The 22,475-nt window shown below is 44.7% G+C and overlaps 1 protein-coding gene across 2 annotated transcripts in view; it reads right to left on the reverse strand.

Annotated features, from left to right (window-relative positions):
• PDPR (pyruvate dehydrogenase phosphatase regulatory subunit) overlaps nucleotides 1–21,160 on the reverse strand; it is a 567,407-nt gene extending 546,247 nt beyond the window's left edge. The window contains exon 1 of one of the 2 annotated variants that reach the window (XM_085640040.1): nucleotides 21,129–21,160. The gene's annotated coding sequence lies outside the window, so the exon portion shown is untranslated. Of the gene's footprint in view, nucleotides 1–21,082 lie in introns of both variants that reach the window. The other variant, XM_085640039.1, reaches the window with a different exon arrangement.
• Nucleotides 21,161–22,475: the final 1,315 nt, after the last annotated feature.

Consider the following 22,475-nt stretch of genomic DNA (forward strand, 5'->3'; position numbering starts at 1 on the left):
GATAAGTGCATTGACCCACTTCATGCCTATCTGAACACAAAGTCACAAATGTGTCCCAACCGCAGGTATCAGATCTGTACTGGGAACCAAAAGCAACCCTTGCCAGCGTTAGTCAGACCAGCCCCGGTTCAGTGCGTAGCGAGCAAGCCTAGCCTTGCAAGGGGGGTTTGAAGAGGTTCTCCCCTTCGAAATCAGGGGAAAAAACACATTTCCCATTATTTATTCAAATATATTAACTTTTAAAACCTTGTAAATTATGACTTTGCAGTACACTAGGATTCCCAGTTATACCCACAGACATTCTTGCGGAGAGCACCAAAAAAAAACAAGCATTTGCAATGCAATAGGTCTCGCATTTACGCGAGTTTGATCTAGTGTCATTGTAAATGACAATGCCTTCTATTTATGTGTTTTGAAAACCTGCAGGCGGTGAGTTAACATGCACTTTGACTTATAGCCCTTGTTTATGGGAAGCAAGGCTGGTAGTAAAAGAGGCGCCAGACTTGCTTCTCGTAAGCAAGGACTATAAGCACAAAATGCATGTTTACGCACCGCATGCTGGTTTTCAAAACACATAAATAACTCAAACGCAAGACCTGTGCCATTGCAAATGCCCTGCACTTGTTACGAAGTATGCTTCTCCCAGCGCTCAGGTGCCGGTTGGCCTCCAGCTACTTGGTATCCTGGCCTAAAGCACCTAGCTTGCTAGTATTTGTAGGCCCGCGTTTATTATGGCAAAGGCAAAACTACAAGTCCCAGCGCCGGGACACCCCTGCTTGGGGTAGCTGTCGCGCTCTATAAGCTTTGGTATTATTATTATTATTATCCAGAGCGCTATTGGTTAGAATGCTCAGATTGCCTACTATTGGCCTGAATGGCACGAAGCCAGTTAGTAGTTCATCTTTACCTTTTTAAAAATCATTTTTGGCACACCCTGCAGTTGGGCATTCATGCAGTCTTTCGTAAAAGGGCACTATGTGCTGACCCCCTTACAATGGAGATTTATCTGCTGGAAGAGGGATTTGAAGATGGTATTTGTACAGTTGAGCTAGCAAGATGCTTTCCGCGCTCCAGACAAGTGAGTGCCTTAATGAATAGTTTAAGAGAGTGTGCCTTGTGTATAGTGACACTGATGGCAGTCTTCAGACCCACTCTGTGCTGCAATCGAGCTCCTTGTCTTGCCTATTCCAGATATTTAGGAAGGCGCTGCAGTTCACTCCCCTAGCTGGGAAGAGGGCCTGTCCTCCAGGACTGGGCAAGGATTGAGATCGCACTAGGAAGAGTGTGTGTCCAGACAGTTCTGCCTTTTTATACTTTTAGCATAATAATACCTCTACCATCCCCAAAAGTGGATTTAAAAACACATACTGAATTCTGCAAAAACAATTCATTAACTCCATACCCAAGTTTAACAGTAAAAGAAAAAAACGTCTTCTATTAAATGTAAAAATCTGATTTATGGTGACTGGAGAGAGCAGAGAGAATGATGTTCGCAGATTGCTCCAGTGAGTTACTTGGAGTGAGAGGGCTGCATCTGGGGCGTGTCTCGCGCTTGAACTCTGAAGACACAGGCCACGGACTCATTATGCACACGTATTTTTAGAAACAAACTGAAATCTTAGCCCTCTTGAGCACCCATGATACTTGCATGTATTTGAAGCAGGTCTCAAGGCGGAAATAAGGTACAGCCCTTTCTCAACACACACAGAATGTCTTCGATTTGAAAGAGGGATTCTGAAACCGCGTGTAACAGGCACGCGGTGGGAGCGTGTGAGGCAGAGAGGAAACGTGCGTGCGTGCACGCACATCGCCTGTCCGTGCGCGCACATGGTTTGTCTCCCGTCGCGCACCAAACCGACAACAATAGTCTCGCCAAGGCGAAGCAGCGCATGCACTGCGTTCGCTAGGCGAGACCTAAAAAGATAGACCAGAGGGATAGTATCTGAGAACACAAAAATTAAGACAGACCAGTACACATACTGTGCATAGCGAGCGAGCACAGAGAACTAGGCTGACCACTGCATAGGGGGACTGGGGGCGCCCCTAAAGAATAATATGGAACAAAAACTTGCAAAAATTGTGTAGTTTACAACAGAAGTATCACGCTAACCACACCTCAGGTATGTGCCAGGCTGGATAGGCTTGAGGGAGAAGTAAGGATGGGTTGGCGGTGGGGCAGAGAACAGAAGGTGGACTGCCTTCGACTTAACTCTTTCAACTGCCCTTAAGAGACATGCACAAAACGGAGGCACTAAACTCTAGCCCAGGGTACAAAGGGCCCCGCCTGGATTTCCATCTGAAGTGCCAACGGTAGTTATCGACTAATCAAAGTTTTAAAACGGAAGCCAGGAGGGTGCAATCTCTCAGTTGAACAGCCTGCAGATGCCCTACATCCTCTTGTATATGTTCAAGGAAAGCTTCCTGGGCTTTCTTGTTCTCGCGCCCAGCAGTGCAAAACCACCTGTTTACAGCAGTGCTCACTACCTCTCCACACACTGCTGCACCTGTCATTCTGCCTCTGTCTGCCATTTTACTCAATTTCTACAAAAGGAGAGGAAGGAGAGGAGAACACTACTTTGTGTAAGACCCTGGCATCGTTCACAAGTGTAAACCATGTGTGTAAGACCTTATCATCCTATACAAGTATAATAACACTGGTGGAAAATGAGGTTACCCACTGTTGTTCAAATCAGTATAGTATACAAGAGGTCCTGGCATTGTGCCGAGAGCGGCACTTGCATAGTGAACAGTGTGGTGGAGAAGCAAAGATCTCAGCAGTGCTACATAGAGGGTCTCGGGATCAGCAAAAACCGTGCACATTCTTTGAGGCCATGCTGTGACTAATAAATGTATGTTCTTAATCTTCAATGCACAGCAATATCGTTGCTCATCTGCGCTTGGCAGGAAATGGGAAAAGTACCAGTGGACCGTTTATCTGCCCGTTTGACCACTGAGCAGAAACGTGCTGGGTGGAGGTGGACCATGGCACTATCAATGAGGGTGAATATGGTTCCCTCTTTCCCCTCTGAGCCCTCCACATGCCAGCCTGAGTTTTATGGAGCTCTGCTGGTGCCAGTGCAAATACATCCCACATTTAGTCTAGTCTGTTCCTTAGTGAAGGCCCTCATGCCTCAACTCATGGAATGCCCATGTTAGAGAAAAAGAGGGTCCAGGAACAACCCAGTCATTTAAGACAGCACCATTATAATGTGAAAAGACAACACCTCTGCTGAACAGACGCTGCCACCAGTGTGGGAAAGACACCACTGTGAATGAAGACACCATGACCAATGTGAGAAAAGACACCATCACAGGTGTATAACGTTAAAGACGCCAGTGCAAGAAAAGAGACACCACAGTGTGGGAAAGACACCACCACCACTGTGAATGAAGACACCATAACCAATGTGAGAAAAGACACCATCACTGGTGTATAACGTTAAAGACTCCAGTGCAAGAAAAGAGACACCCCTAGGGTGAGAAAGACACCACCACCATTGTGAACTAAGACACCATTACTAAGATTAGACTAGACCCACCACTAGTGTACAGACATCATGACTAATGTGAGAAAAGACATTATAACTGATGGGTAACGTTAAAGACTCCAGAGCAAGAAAATACACACTTCTAGTGTGAGAAAAGAAACTGCCAATCGCCAGTGAGAAAAGACATCACCATTAATGTGAAAAAGACACCCAAAGTAGTGTGCAAAGACGCAATCAGTGCGAGAAAAGACACACCACTACTGTGAGAAAATCCACCACGAGCGTACAGAGACAGTACCACCAGTGTGAGAAAAGATTCTATCACAAGTATACAAAAACTCTACTTGTGGGAGAAAATACATCATTAGTGTGAGAAAAGACAACACCACCAGTTCAGAGAAGAAACCACAACTACTGTGTAGCACCACAACCAATGTTAAAGACACCGGTACAAAACACCACTGCTATAGTGAAAAAAGACACTAACACTACTATCCAGAAACCGCTGTCAGTGTGAGAAATGACAAACTACTGGTGTAAGAAAAGACACCATTATTAGTATACAAGCACACCCCCACGAATGTTCGAAAAGACGTTGCTGTTTATGCACAGACACACCAGCATCAGTGTGAGAAAATGGGTTTAACTTACAGCTCAGGCACTCAGTTATGAGACGGAGACGGTTCCAAGGAATGAGGGCCCAATCGGCTCTGAAATACAGAAGTTCCTAAAAAGTGGCCCATTAAACAGCCCTTCGTTTACAGACACACGAGCTCTAAAGCCTGCAGTCTTGAACGATCGAGGAGATTGTAGGATTGCTCAGACATCCTCTCCAAGTTTGCACAAATGGGACTCTGGTACAATAGGCAGCCACCCTAATGCGAGATGAGGAATCTAAGCAAAATCAGGTTTGCAGAATTAAGATGCCAACTTCTGAGATGCTGAAAGAAGATAGTAAAAGCTCTAAACATTAGGGAGGTGTGCTGAATCTCGAAGCGCCTCTCATAAACTCTGCATTTCACTCGTGTGTGTTCTTTCTATTGCATGAAGTCTGTGAAGGTGTGACGTGTATGCAGTAGGGCAGGCGAATTCCCAGAAAGAGATGGTTCTGTCAGAGTGCAGGACTAACTTCACTTGTGGTGCGTTGACTATGACAAGTCATTGCTAACTCTCCTTTGATGCGTGTGACGTATTTTAGGGAGACATCTAACAGCACGCGAGGCAAACTTATTTTCAGAAGCAGGTACCTGATACGCTCTGACGCGGAGGACACAATTAAATATTGTGCTCGGAGACAGAGAAAAGCAACAGGACCAGGTTATGTCCCACTGTAACACAACGTCCGGCCCTTCTCAGTGACATGCCACACGATCAAGGCAAATAACATCCTTAAGCATATGTCTCACCTAACATGTGGAGTACCACAGTTCCATTTCCTTTCTCTCAAGTGGGAGGGGAAATGGCATTGTGTTCACACAAAAATAATCATTTTGCGTTTTTTTCAGTTTTAATTCCAATGCTTCTAAATGTTGGGTGGCCCATGTGTTTGAAGGTATTGAATTCAATTCAGGCCAGTGAGATCGCGGTTGCCGTTCTCTCGCTCTGTTCATTTATCTGCTCTTTTCATGACAGACAGGGTCTCCGTCCTTCAGTTTCTAATGTAATTATACCAGGGCCACCGTGCGCGCTGCTATAGACCGACGGCCCTGTAAGCAAACACACAGGATGGTGCTGTATTGATTAACGTGAACATTTAACAACACCCCGGCCTAGGATTCGTGTTACATTTTTATAACGTTTTCAAAATAGTAGCACATTAGTGCATGTGTGAAGCGCTGGCCCCGGGAGGGTGGAAACGCAAGTAACTGAACCCGACTACTGAACTAACTGTCCTGCTAATTTTGTTACTGTGGCCCGATAATGCAAGACGGCTGTAAAATCGGCTTCCAGCAACAAACAAGCATTTGCAATGCAATAGGTCTCGCATTTGCGAGAGTTAGAGCTATTGGTGGTGTAAATGATAATGTCTTTTACACATACGCTTTTTGTTTTGAGTGTTGTGGATGTATGTGGAGTGGAGTTGAACTATGTGAGTTAGATTGGAATTATTAGTTGAGGAATTGAATGGGGTTGTATTGTGTGGAGGATATGTGTAGTGGAATTATGTGGCATAGTGAATAGATAGGGCTGAGAGCTGCAGGGAGTAGATAGAACGGAAGCTAGAGAGGGATAGGTAGTTTGTGCACAAAGAGGTGAATGAACTCAATGCAGAAGTGCAGAAAAAGTGTGTGAGAAAGAAGTGGATAGCAGGCCCTAAACGTATAAAGAGGACGCGTTTATGTACGAAGAAGACAACTGAAGAAGAGAGGACAACATGGGTTGAAAAGGTATGGGAAAGATGTTGTGCTTGAAGACCTGAAGTGACCATATGAGAGCGGTAGGAAGAGTGCATGAGAGAGCAAGAGATAGAGGGGTGAGATATGGTACAAGATCTCTCTCTAGAGGGACGAGTGGGTGGGGTACCCAGGAGGAGTGGGTGAGAAGGCAAGAGGTAGACTAGTTTACAGCGTGTGGAGGTATAGGAAGTTAGCATGTGGCAGCAGGTATTATAGATAGGGAGGGATGAGACAGGAATTGGGATATGAGGGGGTAGTGGGAGTGTAAGGGCGAGATGAGAGGGGTAGGTGGTGTGTTGTGGAGAGATGATAGGGTTGCTGGAAGTGCGACTGAAAGATGGGTTGTATTGGATTTGTTAGTTGTTGAATTATGTGGCTTTGAATTGTGGCATGTGGCGTGGATTTCTAAGTAAATTATTTATTTACGGCGCAATATCTTTCTTTATGTCCCAAACGGATATATATCAACCATTAAGCAAATGCAAAAAGTTCCCGGTAGGATCAGATTGTTATGAAAGATTGCATGGATTTCTATTTAATTAATTTATGGATGAAAACATCTGTTTATGTCTCAAACGGACCATGTTGGTTCATTGTTTCAAATTGGCAACATTGTGCAAAATCACACTAAACACCAAGGACATTGGAATTATGCAGCATGGACTCAAAAAATTGGTGCAATGTTAAATAAATTAAGTGTACAGAAAAGGTGATAATTCACCTTGTATCGACAAATAATTACTTCAACACCACAGCATTGTTTTGGTGGTTATGTTGAATAATTACAATAGCCATAGCATTTAGTGCAAATTTGTACCATAAACAATAACTATATATTAGTGCCACATTAAAACTCAAAGGGAACATAGCTTTCTTTTTTTAATTTAATTTAGTTCAGAAACAGTGACATTTTTATTGAGAACGGAGCATGGAGACATATTGTTTTTAAAATTATTTTTACAAAGCCCGTTAGCACATTGAAATAAGAAATTGTTGAAGTCTGCTACAATGTAATTGCATTTAAGGTCATATTGTTAGATCGAAATAATAGATTTGTTTATTTTGATAATGGATTAATGAAGTGGTTAAATGCGCAAAAAAGGAGACCTTATTTATAAGTGTTGGGCACCATTGGCGTGGGTCTCCCTTCCATTTTTTGCTGTTGCCTCTGATGTTTTTGCTGGTTTTAGATGCTTTGGGCACTGTGCCACTGCTATCCAGTGCCACAGTGCAAGTGCTCCCTATGTTAAATGGATGTATGGGTTAGTGACTCCATGATTGGCTTATTTGGTTTACCTGTCAGACCCTAGTACAGTGCACTGCGTGTGCCCAGGGCGTGTAAATCAAATGCTGCTGGTGGGCTTGCAGCACTGATTGTGCCACCCACCGGAGCAGCTTGTAAAGTGTAGCTCAGGCCTGCCATTGCAGAGCCTATGTGCAGTCTGGTACTGCCATGTTAACTTGGCAAGTGCACCCACTTACCAGTCCCTAAACCTTCCCTTTTCTACCTGTTAGCCACCCCTAAGGTAGGCCCAAGGGCAGGGTGCATTGTATGTAAAAGGTAGGACATGCTCTGATGTGTGTGGCATGTCCTGATAGTGAATTACAGCCATTTTTGTTTTTCACTATTGCAAGGCTACCTGTTCCCCATAGGCCAGAATGGGCAGTTTGATTATGACATCTTATAATCCTAACTGACCCAGGGTACATGGTAGAAATTAGAGTTTAGTATGTCTGAACTCAGAATGATAAAATACATCTTTTAGTGAAGTTGTTTTTAACATTCTGTGTTTGAAAATACCACTTTTAAGAAAGTAGGTATCTTCTTGCCTAACTATCCAAGCCTGCCTCTGCTAGGTTGTGTATTCCATGTCTGGTTTCTGAGTGACGGGGGTGAGGGGATCCAGGAGACAGGATGAGTCAGCACAAGGCTGAATAGACCTATGTGCATGAGGAGTGGTGGGAGGAGTTGCACCTGGGCCTGAATAGGACTGTGCCTGCCTTTCACAATACTGGTTCCACCTCCTGTGGTGCGTGTCTGATGACCCTGATCCACGCTGTCGAAGGAAAGAAGGAGTCATGTAAACAAAGTGCTCCAGGACTGCACAGAACTGGTTTGGATTAGGTACAGACACTGTCTGCCTTCAGAGACAAAGGATTTTGGAGTATTAAAGGGGACCCAGACTCCAGAACCTTAGATCACTTCTGGGAATCAAGATGACCCTTTGCTGAGAAGAAGAACCAGGAAGCTGAAGGAGGAGACTACCCCACTGCTGTGTGTTTGGGGGTTGGCCTGCAGTGGTTACTTCATTGCCAAAGAAAGGAGAAGAGGACTGAGTGTGCTTTTCATCAACTTGCAGAAGATCTCCAAGGGCTTAAACTCGAGCTTGCCTCCTGCCTGAAGTCTCAGGGATACAAGACTTCACCAACCAGCTCCCCCCCCCTGAATTCCCTTGCTGGGAATTGAAGTGCCTGCTGTTGTGCTGGGTCTTTTGGGAGATTGCATGTCGCAGGGAGCTGGAAGTGCGACTCAACGGCGAGAAGCGTGCCCCGCTGCCGCATTCGCATCGCCGAAGCGCAGCGCATCCCCGGAGAAGCATGCCGCTGCCGCAGTGGTTGCCGTCTCATCACTGGAGAAGCCCATTGCAGGGCCTGTCGCGGCTCCAAAGAGCATCGAGTTGCCGCACGGCCGTCGGGCGAGCACGCATCGCATCAACATTGTCGCATCGTAACCAAGAAGCCATTTTATCGCATCGGAGAGAAGTATCGCTTCGAGGCGCCATCTTGTCGCATCGTACCAGAGAGCAGTAAGAAACCGACGCATCACCTCCCCACACAGTAAGGAAGCGAGCATCAACTCCCCTGCGCAGCAGTAAGGAACCAACGCATCCACTCCCCTGAGTGTAAGGAACCGACGCATCAACTTCCCTGCGACCCTTTTGTTGCTTTGCGAAACGCATCCAAGGTACTTTGAGAGTAAAGTGTCGCATTTACAACTTGAGAGAACTGAGCTATTTCTACTATTTTAGAGTCTATTTTTGAGTACAGTATTGTGGATTTTTGTCGTTTGGTCTTGTGATAAGTCTATATAAAAAAAATATCTTTTTATAATACAACCTGTGTGGTGTCCATCTGTAGGTAGTGTCACTGTATTACTGTATGTGTTCACTAATGCTTTACACACTGCCTCTGAGATAAGCCTAAAGGAGACACAATTGATGGACGGAATGCAGAACAAATCAAAACATTCACCCCAGTCAAGAAATCCGGGTTAAATCCATCATTCTTTTGCTCACCATGCCACCCCAGTTTAGACCTGGCCATATGCAAATCAGTCTTGACCCTGTTCCTCATGAGAACAGTCCAGCCGAAATGCTAAGCCAGGTGCTCCCTGGCCGGGAAACAAGCATCCTAGGATCGGTTTTGGGGTTTCACCCCTCTTCAGCCAGGATAGCTTGAATCCAGTGGCACAGTGAGCCCGGGACCCACGTCTGCATCTGAGATAAGCCTGTCAGCCCATGCCAAGCTACCAAGGGGGTGAGCAGGGGTTATTTTAGGAGTGTAGCCCCTTACCCTGACTAGACGCAAGGGTCCCTATTTGGTCAAAGGTACCTACCTCTGCCAACTAGAGACCCCCAAATCTAACAATAAGTATGCATTTCCAGTTTCAAAAGTGAGTTACTTACATGTAAAACACGCATGGTTGAAAAACTATGAAACCATTAATTTAACTAAGGGCTGGTTTTCATCCGGAACCAAACCACATCAATAATCTGATTTTAAGTAAACCAAATGCCTTTTTAGAACATTTTAAACAAGAATCTTGAGCCCCAGGGGTCCATCAACGTCACAAGACTTGCTTCTGGTGCTAAAGATAGAAGATTTATTAATATCATAATGTGCACTACCCTTGTACAAATGTTTTTAATAGATTCAATAGATGAGTGTTGTGCATTTCTGAGCAATGTCTTAAAGTCAACCGCTAAGCCTGCAGTCCTGCCCATTAGCCCTAGTACACAAAAATTGCCATCAATGGTGTACAGGTGAGAAGTGTGAGGAATACAGCAGGGCCCTTTTGTAACTGAAACGGGGGGGGGGGGGCTGGGAGTCCTTCAGGGACTCATTGAAATTGACAGTTACCTTCATGCTGCCCAGGCGATCAAGGCGAGTGCAGGAATAAGGAGGCAGCAGCAAGATGAGTGGATATAAGCACAGCAGTTGAAGTCTGTCACACTTTAACCTGCCTCACCACTGCCCAGCTCTCCGCGCTTCCGCCACTTCTGAATACAGTCCCCACTGGCAGACACTCCATAGACAACGTACAACAATACTAGAGTTGGTGCGTCATAAACACAAAAGAAATAACAGTCGAGCCCAAAGTAATCCGAGCTGCGTCACGTAGATGGCCTTTATGAATATGTGGTGGCGAAGAGTAGTGTTTAGCGCGGAGTCATATAATATAGTAATGTTTTAATTAAGACTTTAAATATGTAATTTGTTTGGCCTATTGTACTGTTTATGTTGAACACACACAACCACCTTTGAATATGGCGGCCAAGGTAGTCCTGCTAAATAGTAGAACTCCTGCACTGTCCAACGTGAGCAACTTTAGGCACACTGATTATACAAGACCCAAAGCAATTATTAAGTAAAGCCATTTTTTGACTAAAGTACGTGAAAATAATTTGTCTTGATACTAAATATTACTTTTATAGAATGATATTAAGACTATATATAGACATTTGTTTCTTTATCATATCTTTTTTACATATATCGACATGACAACAGTCATTAGAAGAAAAAATGAAAATGTACGTACATGATGATCCTCACAGAAACAAAATGAGGAATACTCAACAATTGTGAGAAAGTGGCTCTGTATATACTGTTCCTTAATAGGTACAGGGTGTACAGAGTCCACAGACCCCAAGGGTTTAACAGAGGTTAAAGTTAGATATAACCTTACTCTCCAAAGTGGTAGCCTGGTCGACCAGTAAGGAAGTATCAGAGGACGTGTAAAGCATTTGTTGTACACACTCAGTCAGCAAATAGTTCCACACACTCAATAACTGAACTCTAGGCCAATGGTTTGTACATAAAAAAAAATATATGCTTGTTTTATTTTAGAACCAACACTTGGAATTAAAATATACTTTCTCTACAGGAGATGTTTCATAAAAATACTTTTGTATATGCAATTGACTTTTTAGTAAACAGTTACAAATAGTTGCAGTAGGCAACTCTATTTCTACACACAATACATTGAGCTCAATGATAAATTCAGATTATATGCAACAGATTACTTTGTAGATTACTTTTGTAATTCCAGGCTTGGATCCTAGATCCAGTCCTGGGTCAGTTCTCAGAATCAGCTGTTAAAAGTCGACTTTGGTACTGTAATGATTTTTAACTAATATTTAGCTATTTCAAAAGTGAGCACTTAAAAAATATTTCAGAGCAATCAATCAATGATTCCCTATGGAAGGAAATGTAGGTTACAGGTACAGTAGGTTATCGTTACTTTTGTAATCCAGTACTGGGTGTCTAGACTCAGTACTGGGACATTTATCCAAAACAGGTAAGTAATTACGTTTTCAGATGTTATACGATTTTTGAGGAATATTTAAAAATTGCAGAAATCAACACTTAGAAGAAATTTCACAGAAAAGCAGTCAATGGTTTCCTATGGAAGAAAAATGAGTTAAAGGTAAGTATAGTTGTGGGTACTTTTCAGAGTCAGTGCTGGGCACCAAGATCCAGCACTGGGAGCTCACCTAAGAGCAGGTGAGTAAATTCGTTTTTGTCACTCGGCTTATTTTTGGTGATTATTTGAAGTTTTGAAAAGTCCACACTTAGAAGAATTTTCAAGCAAAAGCCAGTCAATGTTACCCTATGAGGAAAATGAAGTTAGCGGTTTAAGGGTAAGTACTCGACTGGCAGAGTTGAAGTTCTGGGCATAGACTCAGGGGTCCCCCAGTGTCAGGTAGGTACAGTTAGTTCACCCTCAGCGGTTTCAGGACGGCCGGGTGCAGAGAGAGTTAGGCCCAATGTTATCCTATGAGGGATAGGGGGGCCTTGGTTGGTGGCTTCTGTCTGGCAAGCCACGTGGCTGTGGGAGCTGGGCTCCTGGTCACTTACTCAGGGCAAGTGGGGAAGAATGTTAGAGTAGAGTTTTCACTGCCAGGGCCACTCGGGCGGCTGGCTGCAGGGTGCTTTTGAGCCGTCGGGCGCTCAATTGATTTCTATGGGAAATCTCCGGTTTGGAAAAAGACTGCAGGCTCGGGGACGAGGACTCTTCGGGTGCCACCACCACTTCGAGGGGTAAGTTGGGTAGTTGAAGAATAGGTAGGTACCCCGGGATTGGGCACAGAAGGCTGTGGGGCGCCGGGTGCAGGGGTGCCTTTTGATGTCGGAAATCTTACCCTCTTGTTGATCGCGGTTGGGGTGGCACTCTGTTTTGAGGCTGCAAGCTTCTTCAGGATAGTCGAGGGGGGTCATTGGGTGCCGGACTCGGGGTCACAGTCGCCGTGGGGTCGTCCTCGTGGCTTTAGTTCACTCCGGCACCGGCCAAGCTTGGCGGGTGCAGAGTGGGCTGGGATCGCGGTTCCAGGCTGCTGCCAGGGGTGAAAGGTAGGTTCTGAGTAGAGCCTCTACTCATGGGAGTCCCAGGGAATCAGAGTTCAAAGGTAGCCAGGTCCTCCGGGGTTTCTGAGGTTGCTGGCCACAAGAGATGCCGCGCTGGAGCAGGAGCAGGTTAGAGGGTCGACAGGCCGGTAGGGCTGGGACCAAAGCAGTTGGTGTCTTCCTCTTTTTAGCAGCTGCAGGGCAGGTCTTTGTTCTTCTTGCTCTTCTTGTAGTTTCGAATCTGGGATCTGGGGAAGGAAGGTTCAGGGTGCCCCTAAATACTAGATTATGGGGCGTTACAGGTAGGTGAAGGTCAGGGACCAATGGGTCCTTGTCCTGGGGTGGGTACACCCCCTATCCTGCCCCTCTCCTGTGGGAGGGGGGCAGTAGCCTAATCCTGATAGGGTAGGGCCTCCCATCTTCCTGATGGTGAGAGCCCGGAGATGTGCTTCACCTCGCCTCCCCCACCGGTGGGGTGGGCAGGCTGGCACATCCCCTGTCCTTGTATGGGGTTTCCGGCCAAGCTTCCCGCCAGAGTGGGGGGTTGCAGTGGCCTGGGGAAACTCCTAGAGGCGGCAGGCCTTTGAAGCTTCCCTTTGCTCATCCTGGGGGAGGAGATTTATCACCTCACCCAGGATGTGCATTGTTGCAGGCCCGGGAGAGCAAGGGCTCTCACACCCAGGGATCCAGCAACGTGTCTGCTGTGTGGCAGACTGGGCAGCCTCAGAGCAGACGTGGATTGTAGGTTAGTTGTAAGGGGGCATCTCTAAGATGCCCTCTGGGGTGCTTGGTACATTAAATCTCACACTGGCATCAGTGTGGGTTTAATGTGCTGAGAAGTTTGATACCAAACTTCCCAGTCTTTAGTGTTGCCATTATGGTGCTGTGGAGCTCGTGTTTGACGAGCTCTCAGCACCATGTACTCTTAAATGGCAGCACTGCACTTACAGTGCCCGGGAATGGACCTGGGTACTGTAGGGGCACAGGGCTCCTGCTCCTGTGCCCACACCATGGGCATAAGGCACCCAGCCAGAGGGGTGACTGACATATGCCTTGGCAGTGTGGGTGTTGGGCATGGCACACAGAGATGTGTGCCATGTCGACTCTTCATTTTGTCCTGCACCCAGACACTCAGCTTGCAAAGGCAGTGTGTGTGTGTAAGGGTACAGGGCCCCTAAGGGTGGCACAATGAGTGCTGCAGCCCTTAGGGGCCTTCCCTGGTCACAAGGCCCTGGGTACCTAGGGTACCATTTACTAGGGGCAGACATGTGGCCAGGGTTTGCCAATTTGGAGTTTGTGTGTTTTAAGGAAGGAACATAGGCCCTGGGCACCTGATTGGCAGGAGTCCAGGGTACACTCAGTCAAAGTACATTCAGCAATTTAGCAAAAAGTGGGGGCATACCATGCAAGAAAGATGGCACTTTCTCACAACAATCCCTAGTTGAGCACGAGGTTACGAGTGGAGGGAAAGCAAACAAACCCAATCCCCTTTAAAAGGGAGCCCAAAACCAAACAAATATCCTACCAAAAAAAGCCCAACTCCCATTCAAAATCGAAAATTGCAAAAAGGGTAAATAAAATACAACCAAGGGAGCAAGACAAACACCCTTGAGGCAGCAATAACTCAGCTGTGGCATTAAGAGGAGGCGGGAGGGAGAAGTGCAAGGGTTAAATCCAAGCAGCTATGACACCAAAACCGAACACAGGAAAATAGTAACAGAGCAGGAAACCAAGAAAAAAAAATAGTCCTCCAAAGAACAGATAATGAACCATAGTGGAATGAGACAGTACTAAGTCCCTGCTCTGTGGGAGCAGGGACTTGGAGAGAAAGGAGGGACAAAGAGGCAGGACTGACCACTAGCAAGCAAGGATTTTTAAAGGACACTGACAGACAAATGAAAAGCTTTTGCAAGAAGGAGGATGGCCTTGCTGCCCAGACTGATTACAGCAGGCCTCGAGAGACAGTGCATGCACTGTCTAGCTCAACCTAAAAACTGCCCCCACCATTCCAGCCTCCCAGGGAAATGCCCGGTGTTGAGTACTGCTAGTCCAGGCCTAACAGGCATTAATGGACTTTGTTGAGGGACGCCTAGATGCCAAAACATCAATTACAACCTTTGGAGTAAGGTCAAAAGTGTTCAGCTGTCGCCGCTCAAACTCCAAGCATGAATATGGAGTGTGCACAGGTTGAGGTGGAGGAACTGACCCAGCTACTGCAAAAGGAGATCCTCCCGAAGGAGCAGCTTTATTAGAGGACAGATGCTCAGGCCCAGGAGTTCTGGATACCAATGTCTTTGTGCCTAGTCCAAAGCCACTAGGATGACTTGGGCTGAGTCGGTCCTGATCTTCTTGAGGACCCGAGGCAGGAGTGGTATCGCCAGAAAGGCATACAAGAGTCCTAAATTCCACTACAAGAGGAATGGGTCTCCTAGCAAGACCTGCTTCTGAAAAACCAGCACACAGAAGTGCTGATACTGCGCATTGTAGGCGATCGCAAATTGCTTGAGCCAAGTTTCTCCCCATTCTTGGGAGTAACCTTGAACCACCTCCAGCCATTCTTGGTCCACAATGCATCGGAAGCTGAGTTTGGCTGCCCTGGTGTTCAGAGCTTCTGCCAGGCGTTATACAACCACAAGGATATTATGACGTTTCAGCCATTTCCAGAGGCACAAGGTCACCAATCACAGGATCCACTATCCCAGCCCACCCTGCTTGTTGCAGTACTGCATGGCGGTGTGTTCTGTGAACATCTGAACCAGCTTCCCTTTGATGGATGGTAGGAAGGCTTTCTACGCTAAGCGGGTGGCCTGCAACTCAGCAAGTTGAGGTGCCGGTCTGCAGGAGACCATAGTCCTCTGATTTCAACCGCTCACAGATGGTCACCCCACCCCAAATGTGGTGCATCTGTCCCCACTGTCAACTCTGGGAGGGGAAGCGAGAGAGGTCTGCCACTGACCAGATTCCATTTCAATAGCCACCACTTCAGATCTCTTTCGAATTCTGGAACTGTTCAGAGATATTACCCTGATGTTGCACCCACTGGGACTTCAAATCCCTATGCAAAGCCCACATATTACATCTGGTGTGTTTCACCACCAGGATGGAGAAGACCATCAGACCCAGTAGCTTCAGAGTCCGTCTCATCAAAATCCAAGTTTGAGGCTGAAACATCGGGATCATAGCCTGAACGTCCTGGACTGTCCACACCAAAGAGAAGGAGCAAAACTTTACCATGTCCAGAACTGCTCCAACGAATGGGAGCGTTTGGGAAGGAATCAGTTGTGACTTCAGCATGTTGATAGTGAACCCCAATGAATGAAGAAGTTTCACCGTAGTCTGGAGGTGGGACACAACTGCATGGGGTGAGCCCACCTTCAACAGCCAATCGTTGAAGTAGGAAAAGAATGGGATCCCTAACCTCCAAAGGAAAGCATCACTATCACGTCTGTGAACACCCAAGGGTTACTGGTTAAGGCCAAAAGGGAGCATAGCAAACTGAAAGTGCTCGGAGCAAAACTTAAACCGCGAGTAAAGCCTGTGGGCCTTACAAGAGCAAGGATATGAAAATAAGCGTTGTGCAGGCCGAACGCTACCATTCGGTCTCCAGGGTAGCAAACACCTGGCCAATGGTGAGCATCCTGAGCCTGCCCCTTTTTAGACAGGCATTCAGAGGACGAACATATCCAATAGGCCCCCTGTCCTTTTTGGGCACCAGAAAGTAAGTTTGTAACCCCTGCCACAAAATCTGTAAAAACCATTTGTCCAAGGTGACCGCTTGCCAAGTAGGTAGAAAGGCTGGAAAGGGTGTATACAATGGTTTGGCGGCAGCAGGAGGGGTGGAGGACTGAGCAGAGCGGTGACCCTGCTGTCCACGTGGCCTGTTGGAGTGCAATTTGCGACTCGAAAAATAACATGGTCGTACATCAGGCCCCAAGTCTGTGACATGAGCCACAGCTTGTATCCAACTAAATGAGCAATTCATACTCTACAGCTATTACATGTAGTGGACAGATAAAGAAACTGCTGCTGAAATGTCATCAAGAAGCAATGCCAACACTGTTTAAGTCGCATGTTGGTGTGGTCAACACAAATGACAGCTAACCATCATTGGTATTGCTCATTTACTAGCATCAGTTATAAAAACGTATATCACATTCGCAGAGCTACTATCACAAATGTGTTCTGCATCACCAAACTCTTAAGTAACAGGTCCTCCAGACTTTCATCTCATATGTTATTGTGACACAACCGAAGGTCTCAGAAAACCCTTGATGGTGCGGCCCCTAGATTTACAGTAGTTTCTACATTAGCTGGTTGACTGGGCCGATCAACATACGCAAAGTTAACAAGGCCAACACTTCAGCAACAGTAGATCAGAACAAGACCCTGGGGTAAACAAAGTGACTGACCGAAACAATTTTAAGAAAAGTAAGGTGCAAATATATCATTACATTTGCTTAAATCATGCAAGAATTTTCTTAGTAAAGAAAACCCTATGAAAGCCATAAAGAGTTTAGTCAGGTTTGAACAGGAGTGGAGGAAATGCCTTGTTATAATTTATAGCAGGAGAAGTTATATCATTAACTAGCGCTCCTTTGAAAGGTAAATAACACACAAAAGAGGCTATATAGAGCTGCCTTGCAAACGTTTTTTTACAAGTGTACAACTCAATTATATACCTCCTGCGTATAATTGCCATATTTTAATTTGGTGTTCATATATTGCTGGAAATTATTTGGTAGTTTATTTAAAGGTGGTACAAAAGGATGCATAATTAGGTGTACTGTACAGGTTAGTAAAAGGTAGGCAAAATAAAAACATACACAAATAAAATGAGAAGGTATTTACAATCGGAAGCAAAACTAATAAGTCCTTGATACAAAGAAAATATCAGATATTGGACTCTCAAGACACAGAAATATCATGGTATTCTTACCAAGGCGCTGCTTATGCCTGCAGCAGTATGCTGCTAAGGAAGTATATTCATAACTTGTGGTTGGTTGTGTTCTAATGCATGGTGTTATATTAGCGGTATGTTTTTGTGCATTGAACTATTGGTGAGCACATCTGTTGGTGATAGTTTGTTTCATCTGTGCATTATATTAGCTGGAGATGTTTTTAATTCCCATCTATGACATATTTGATGGTGCTGATGTACTAAATGGTGTGGTCCAATTTCAGAGGAGAGTTAGATGTTGATGTTTTCGTATTTGTAGGCGGCGACACATTTTTGCTAGAGGGCATATATTGCTCTATTCAATTTTGTACTTGCTGATTGATATGAGAGGATTAAGTAATATTTGCTTGGGTGATATACTTTTAATGGTGCCATATCGGTTAGTCCTGCAAACTATTTACGTGTTAAGTTTCCTACAGTACTCTTTTTCCTACATATGGCATCTTTCCATGTCGTGGTAGCTCTGCTACATGTGGCACACTTTTGGAGCCAGTGGTATAGTTCCACGTGTGGAATGTTTCCCCGCATGCTGCATTTCATAGAGTGGTGATGTATTTCTTAAAACGACGACTCAAGAGCAGGGCCGGCTTTAGCGCTGGTGGTGTCCAGTGTGACAATGGTTGTTGGCACCCCCAGACCACCTTCACTACGGATTCCGTCACTATCACCCTTTAACAGTGCCCCTCAAGTCTCCGTAATCATTCTCTCTCAGATGCATTTAGTTTGATTTATAGCAGCGGTTCCCAAACTGGGGTCCGCGGACCCCCAGGGGTCCGTGACACATTCCTAGGGGGTCCCCAGGCAGCAGTTTTAAAAGCACTGCAAAATTCCTTGAATAATCAGCAGTTTTTGGGTAGCAATAAAAGTGTCAAGATAACTCCGGTGATTAATGTACCTGCTGTAGAGAGATGAAGGTTTTGTCCAATGGCAGCTTTGACTCATCTTAGGAAGCGCTGGTGGTTAATATGCCTGCTACAAAGAATGTCTACCATGCATTTTAAAACAAACAGTATTTTGTTTTGTGCATAGCTCACTGGGTACCTGCTTTTGCCACAGAGATTCTTTTGTTATTGTGCAGTTCAAAAGTTCCAATCGTAATCTAGCACAGTGAGCTATGAACTGCCATCAAAGAACTGCTTGCAAACTCCACAGTACAAGTTAGTAAGTTATGCTTTTTCTCAGTCTTTCATTATTCCGATGCTGCTAAAAAGGTTTGTTTGGGTAGAAATAAATCCTTATTATTAAAGTCAATGTTAATCCCTCTGTTATATTCTGAATCCTGAGTTTCTGCTTCTCCAGACCAAGCACTCTTAAAAAATACCTACCAGTATGGATGACATGTGAATCCTACACCTTGTAGTCCCTTTTGCCGTATGTAACATGTTCTATTCACTGATTTACACACACATGATTCATGGTCTCTCTTTGTGTGATCTAAAGTGCTATTACACCCTACAGTGGTATGAGAGGTGCTATAAAATAAATTAAATACATGTGACAGTGGGGCTATGGAGAGAGGAGAGGCACTGTTGGAGGGTAGTAGTGAGGGAATCATTGAAGATTATAAATCATTGAAGATTGACAAAAAATTGTTGTATCCTGGTGCATAGTAAGGTCATTGTTTACTATGCTTTAAAAGCTAATACAATTTAATATATAATGACAAATGTGTTGTAAAATGCACCATTTTCCCCAAAATTTTCATGGGGGAGAGCTCCCCAAAGCCCCCTTTGTAGTGGTCAGGCTCACTCGCTGCACTTGTGCACTGTACGGGAACTGATCTGACAACATTTGCCAGAGCAGCTTTAGGTTTCCATTCCAGCCTTGGCAGTAGCAGGAGACTTGGGCGGCAAAATAAAACCAAACAATGAAAAGTTAGTTGCAAGATACAGCACCAATGTTCCCATTAGGATTTTTTTAATTTTTGCAAATATTTTTAATATAAAAATCTAAAATGTTTAGTAATTCAAGTCAGTCTTTGTTTAATGTGCACACGTGTGTGTTTTTTTTCCTTCGAATTACAGTTTTGTTTGAGATATAAATTATACAAATTGGTTGGGGGTCCCCGGATTCCAGTAGTGACTCAATGGGGGTCCTCAGGTGTGAAAAGTTTGGGAACCACTGATTTATAGCACCACTCATACCAGTGTAGGGTGTCCGAGCACTTTACATCACACACACACATCCACATAGGTGTGTAAATCAGTGAATAGAAAATATTACGTACGACAGAGGATTACACGGTGTAGGAGCCGCATGTCACCCATACTGGCAGACAGTAAAGTTTAATAGTGCTTGGTCTGGAAAAGCACAAACTTAGAATTTAAAATGTAACACCAAGGTTGGGAGTTCTCTTTAGTAATCTGAATTGATTTCTATCCAAATGAACACTTTTTCCAGCATTAGGATAATGAAAGACCAGAGGAAAAAAATCATAACGCTCTAATCTGTACTTTGTAGTTTGCATGCAGCTTTTTGAGGACGGTTAACAACAGCTCAATGTTCTATGTGAGGATTTTAACTTATAAACGGCAAGTAACAAAAGGATCTCTCCCACAAAAGCAGTAGCACACTGACCTATTTACAATATATGCACTTTTTGATAGGCATGGTACACGTTCTTAGCAGCAGGCATATTAACCCACTGCCCTACCTTACCATAAGTCAAAACTTACACTAGACAAACCTTAGATCTCTCTCTACGAAGAACTTGAGTTCTCTTGACATTTTTATTGTTGCCTGAAAATTGCTCGAGGGCAGGAACACGGGAGCAGGTGCTTCTCAAACTATAATATACTTCAAAAACGACGCCCCCACCAGAAGTCAGCGCCCGGTGCGGTCGCACCGGCTTTGCTCCAGAGTTTGTTGCATGCTTGCTGGAGCGCACAGTTTCAGACTGTTGCATGTTAGCCGGAGCGGCCAGTTATAGACGCATGTAGGAGGCACGTTTTTCTAATGTGGAATATTTTCTGGAACGACAGTTTTTCTCTGCAGAGCCATATTTTCTGGGGTTAGTAGAAATTTCTAGGGGGTTAGTAGAAATTTCTAAGGGGTCGACAGAAATTTCTAAGGAGCTAGAAATCCTTTAGTGATATAATTCATGAAGATTAGGTTTGCGTTTGGTATATTTCTTCTCAAAACGGTGGACATTATTTTCAGTAACTTGATACACGTTTCGGTGTGCGGTACGTGTCCACTGGTGACAGATTTCTTCGTTTAATTACAGTTTAAGACAACTGACGCTCACTGTGGCGGAAGATACGAAGTACTCCTAGTATGCGACTGCTACAAAGCATACATATCAACGTTTGGAAAAGAACTTCTAAAAAAGGTTAGGAAGACGGGTGCTTGCTTAGTGAGAATTTAAGCGCGGGATACTTTCTAAACATTGCATTTAAAGGTAGACAGCAGCAACACTGTCTACAAAATCTAGACTCCTCGAAAAAGGAATTGGACGGAGTAAGCTTGACAGCTGAACAGGCACACAAACCATCATCTACGTCCAAACTAGGCTGTTGTCTCACACCAGAGAAGTCCATCCAGCTCGTTATTCTTTTAAACAAGACATAACAATCAGCCAAATGAAATGTCAACCCCGCCAAGCACAACACTCTCACCTCCTTTCTCCTCCTGATCTATGATCTAAATATCCGATTGCTTTACCTTGCATTCGACTCCAAACTACTTTCAGAACTGAAGGCAAGGAGAGCCAATGTGAAAGCTGAATTGCAGAGATTGACATGCTACAGGGCGGTACAAGGAGGGGCACAACACCTACCCCGCCCCGTACAGTCTGTAATTGGTTAGAAGGAATAGGACCCGCCTTACAAAAAGACGGCCCAACCGCTCCGGAAGAGACCGGTCTTACCACCCGGCAATACGCCTCCCGGAAGTGAACGCCCCACGTAACGTTTGACAGGTGCAAGTCCAATGTCACATGTAGGTTCTGTATAGACATCCAACACGTACCTAGACTGCTAACTGAACACATACAGAGGGTCCGAATTAACGCCATGCTGCTCGGCGGTTTTGCAATCTTTCACCTTCCTCTGCTGCAGGCTTAATTTAAGAAGACAATGGTTCACATCCGTGGCGCTGTCATTGTCAACTGTACAATTAAGAGGAAAGCAGTGAGACACGTTGCATCTCATTCGACAAATGAGTAATAGGGGTTTTAACAATCTGTACACTTATTCGAAGCTGTGCAAAAACATTCGTGCTTCCATTCCGTTTTTAAATAATCATGTCTGTTCCTCTACTATCTTTCGATTCTACGTCAGAACCGGAGGCGAGGTTTATGTATTTCTTTCTTCACTTTATTAAATCAGCAGCCTTTAAAGAACATATTAATGAAAAAACAACACAGACTACATATCCCATGAACCATAGGGAATGAGTCTCCATAGTAACAATAGTGAAATCTGGTGTATATCCTTTCTTCACTGTTCTTCAGTTAATCCACTGTCTTTTATACTTCCTATATGTTGTTGTAGCAATAGTGATTTACAGGGTCCTAGCGTTTATTACAGAATATTATATTTATTTTATTTAATGCGGTTTTATATAGCGCAAACTTTACCCAAAGGTGTCAGAGCGCTTTACAAAAGTTACACAAGATACACTTAACACGATAACAAGTTACATATATACAGTTACAAAGGTACACAAGAAAGACTGAACACGCTAACAAGTTACATATATTGTGTTGTAATTGCATTTGTATAGCGCTTACTACCCCTTACGAGGCGTCAAATCACTTTTTTGGCGAGTAGCACGCTACTCCGGAACCCATAAAGGATTAGTGGTGAATTAATATAGTGAAATATGAAAGTAATTTGAGTGGTGGATATTAGTCAGGTATTTGGAGTGAGAAGGATAGCGGAGGTGTTGGTCAGCCCTAGGGTGGTCTCCCCTTCCATTTTTGATCGTGCCTCATTTTTTCCACCCTCATTTTTATGTTGGACTAGGTCTCCGGGCGCCTTTTCATTGCCAATCAGTGTTAAGGTGCAG

Source organism: Triturus cristatus, chromosome 12, assembly GCF_964204655.1.
Source record: "Triturus cristatus chromosome 12, aTriCri1.1, whole genome shotgun sequence".
NCBI classification, from domain to species: Eukaryota; Metazoa; Chordata; class Amphibia; order Caudata; family Salamandridae; genus Triturus; species Triturus cristatus.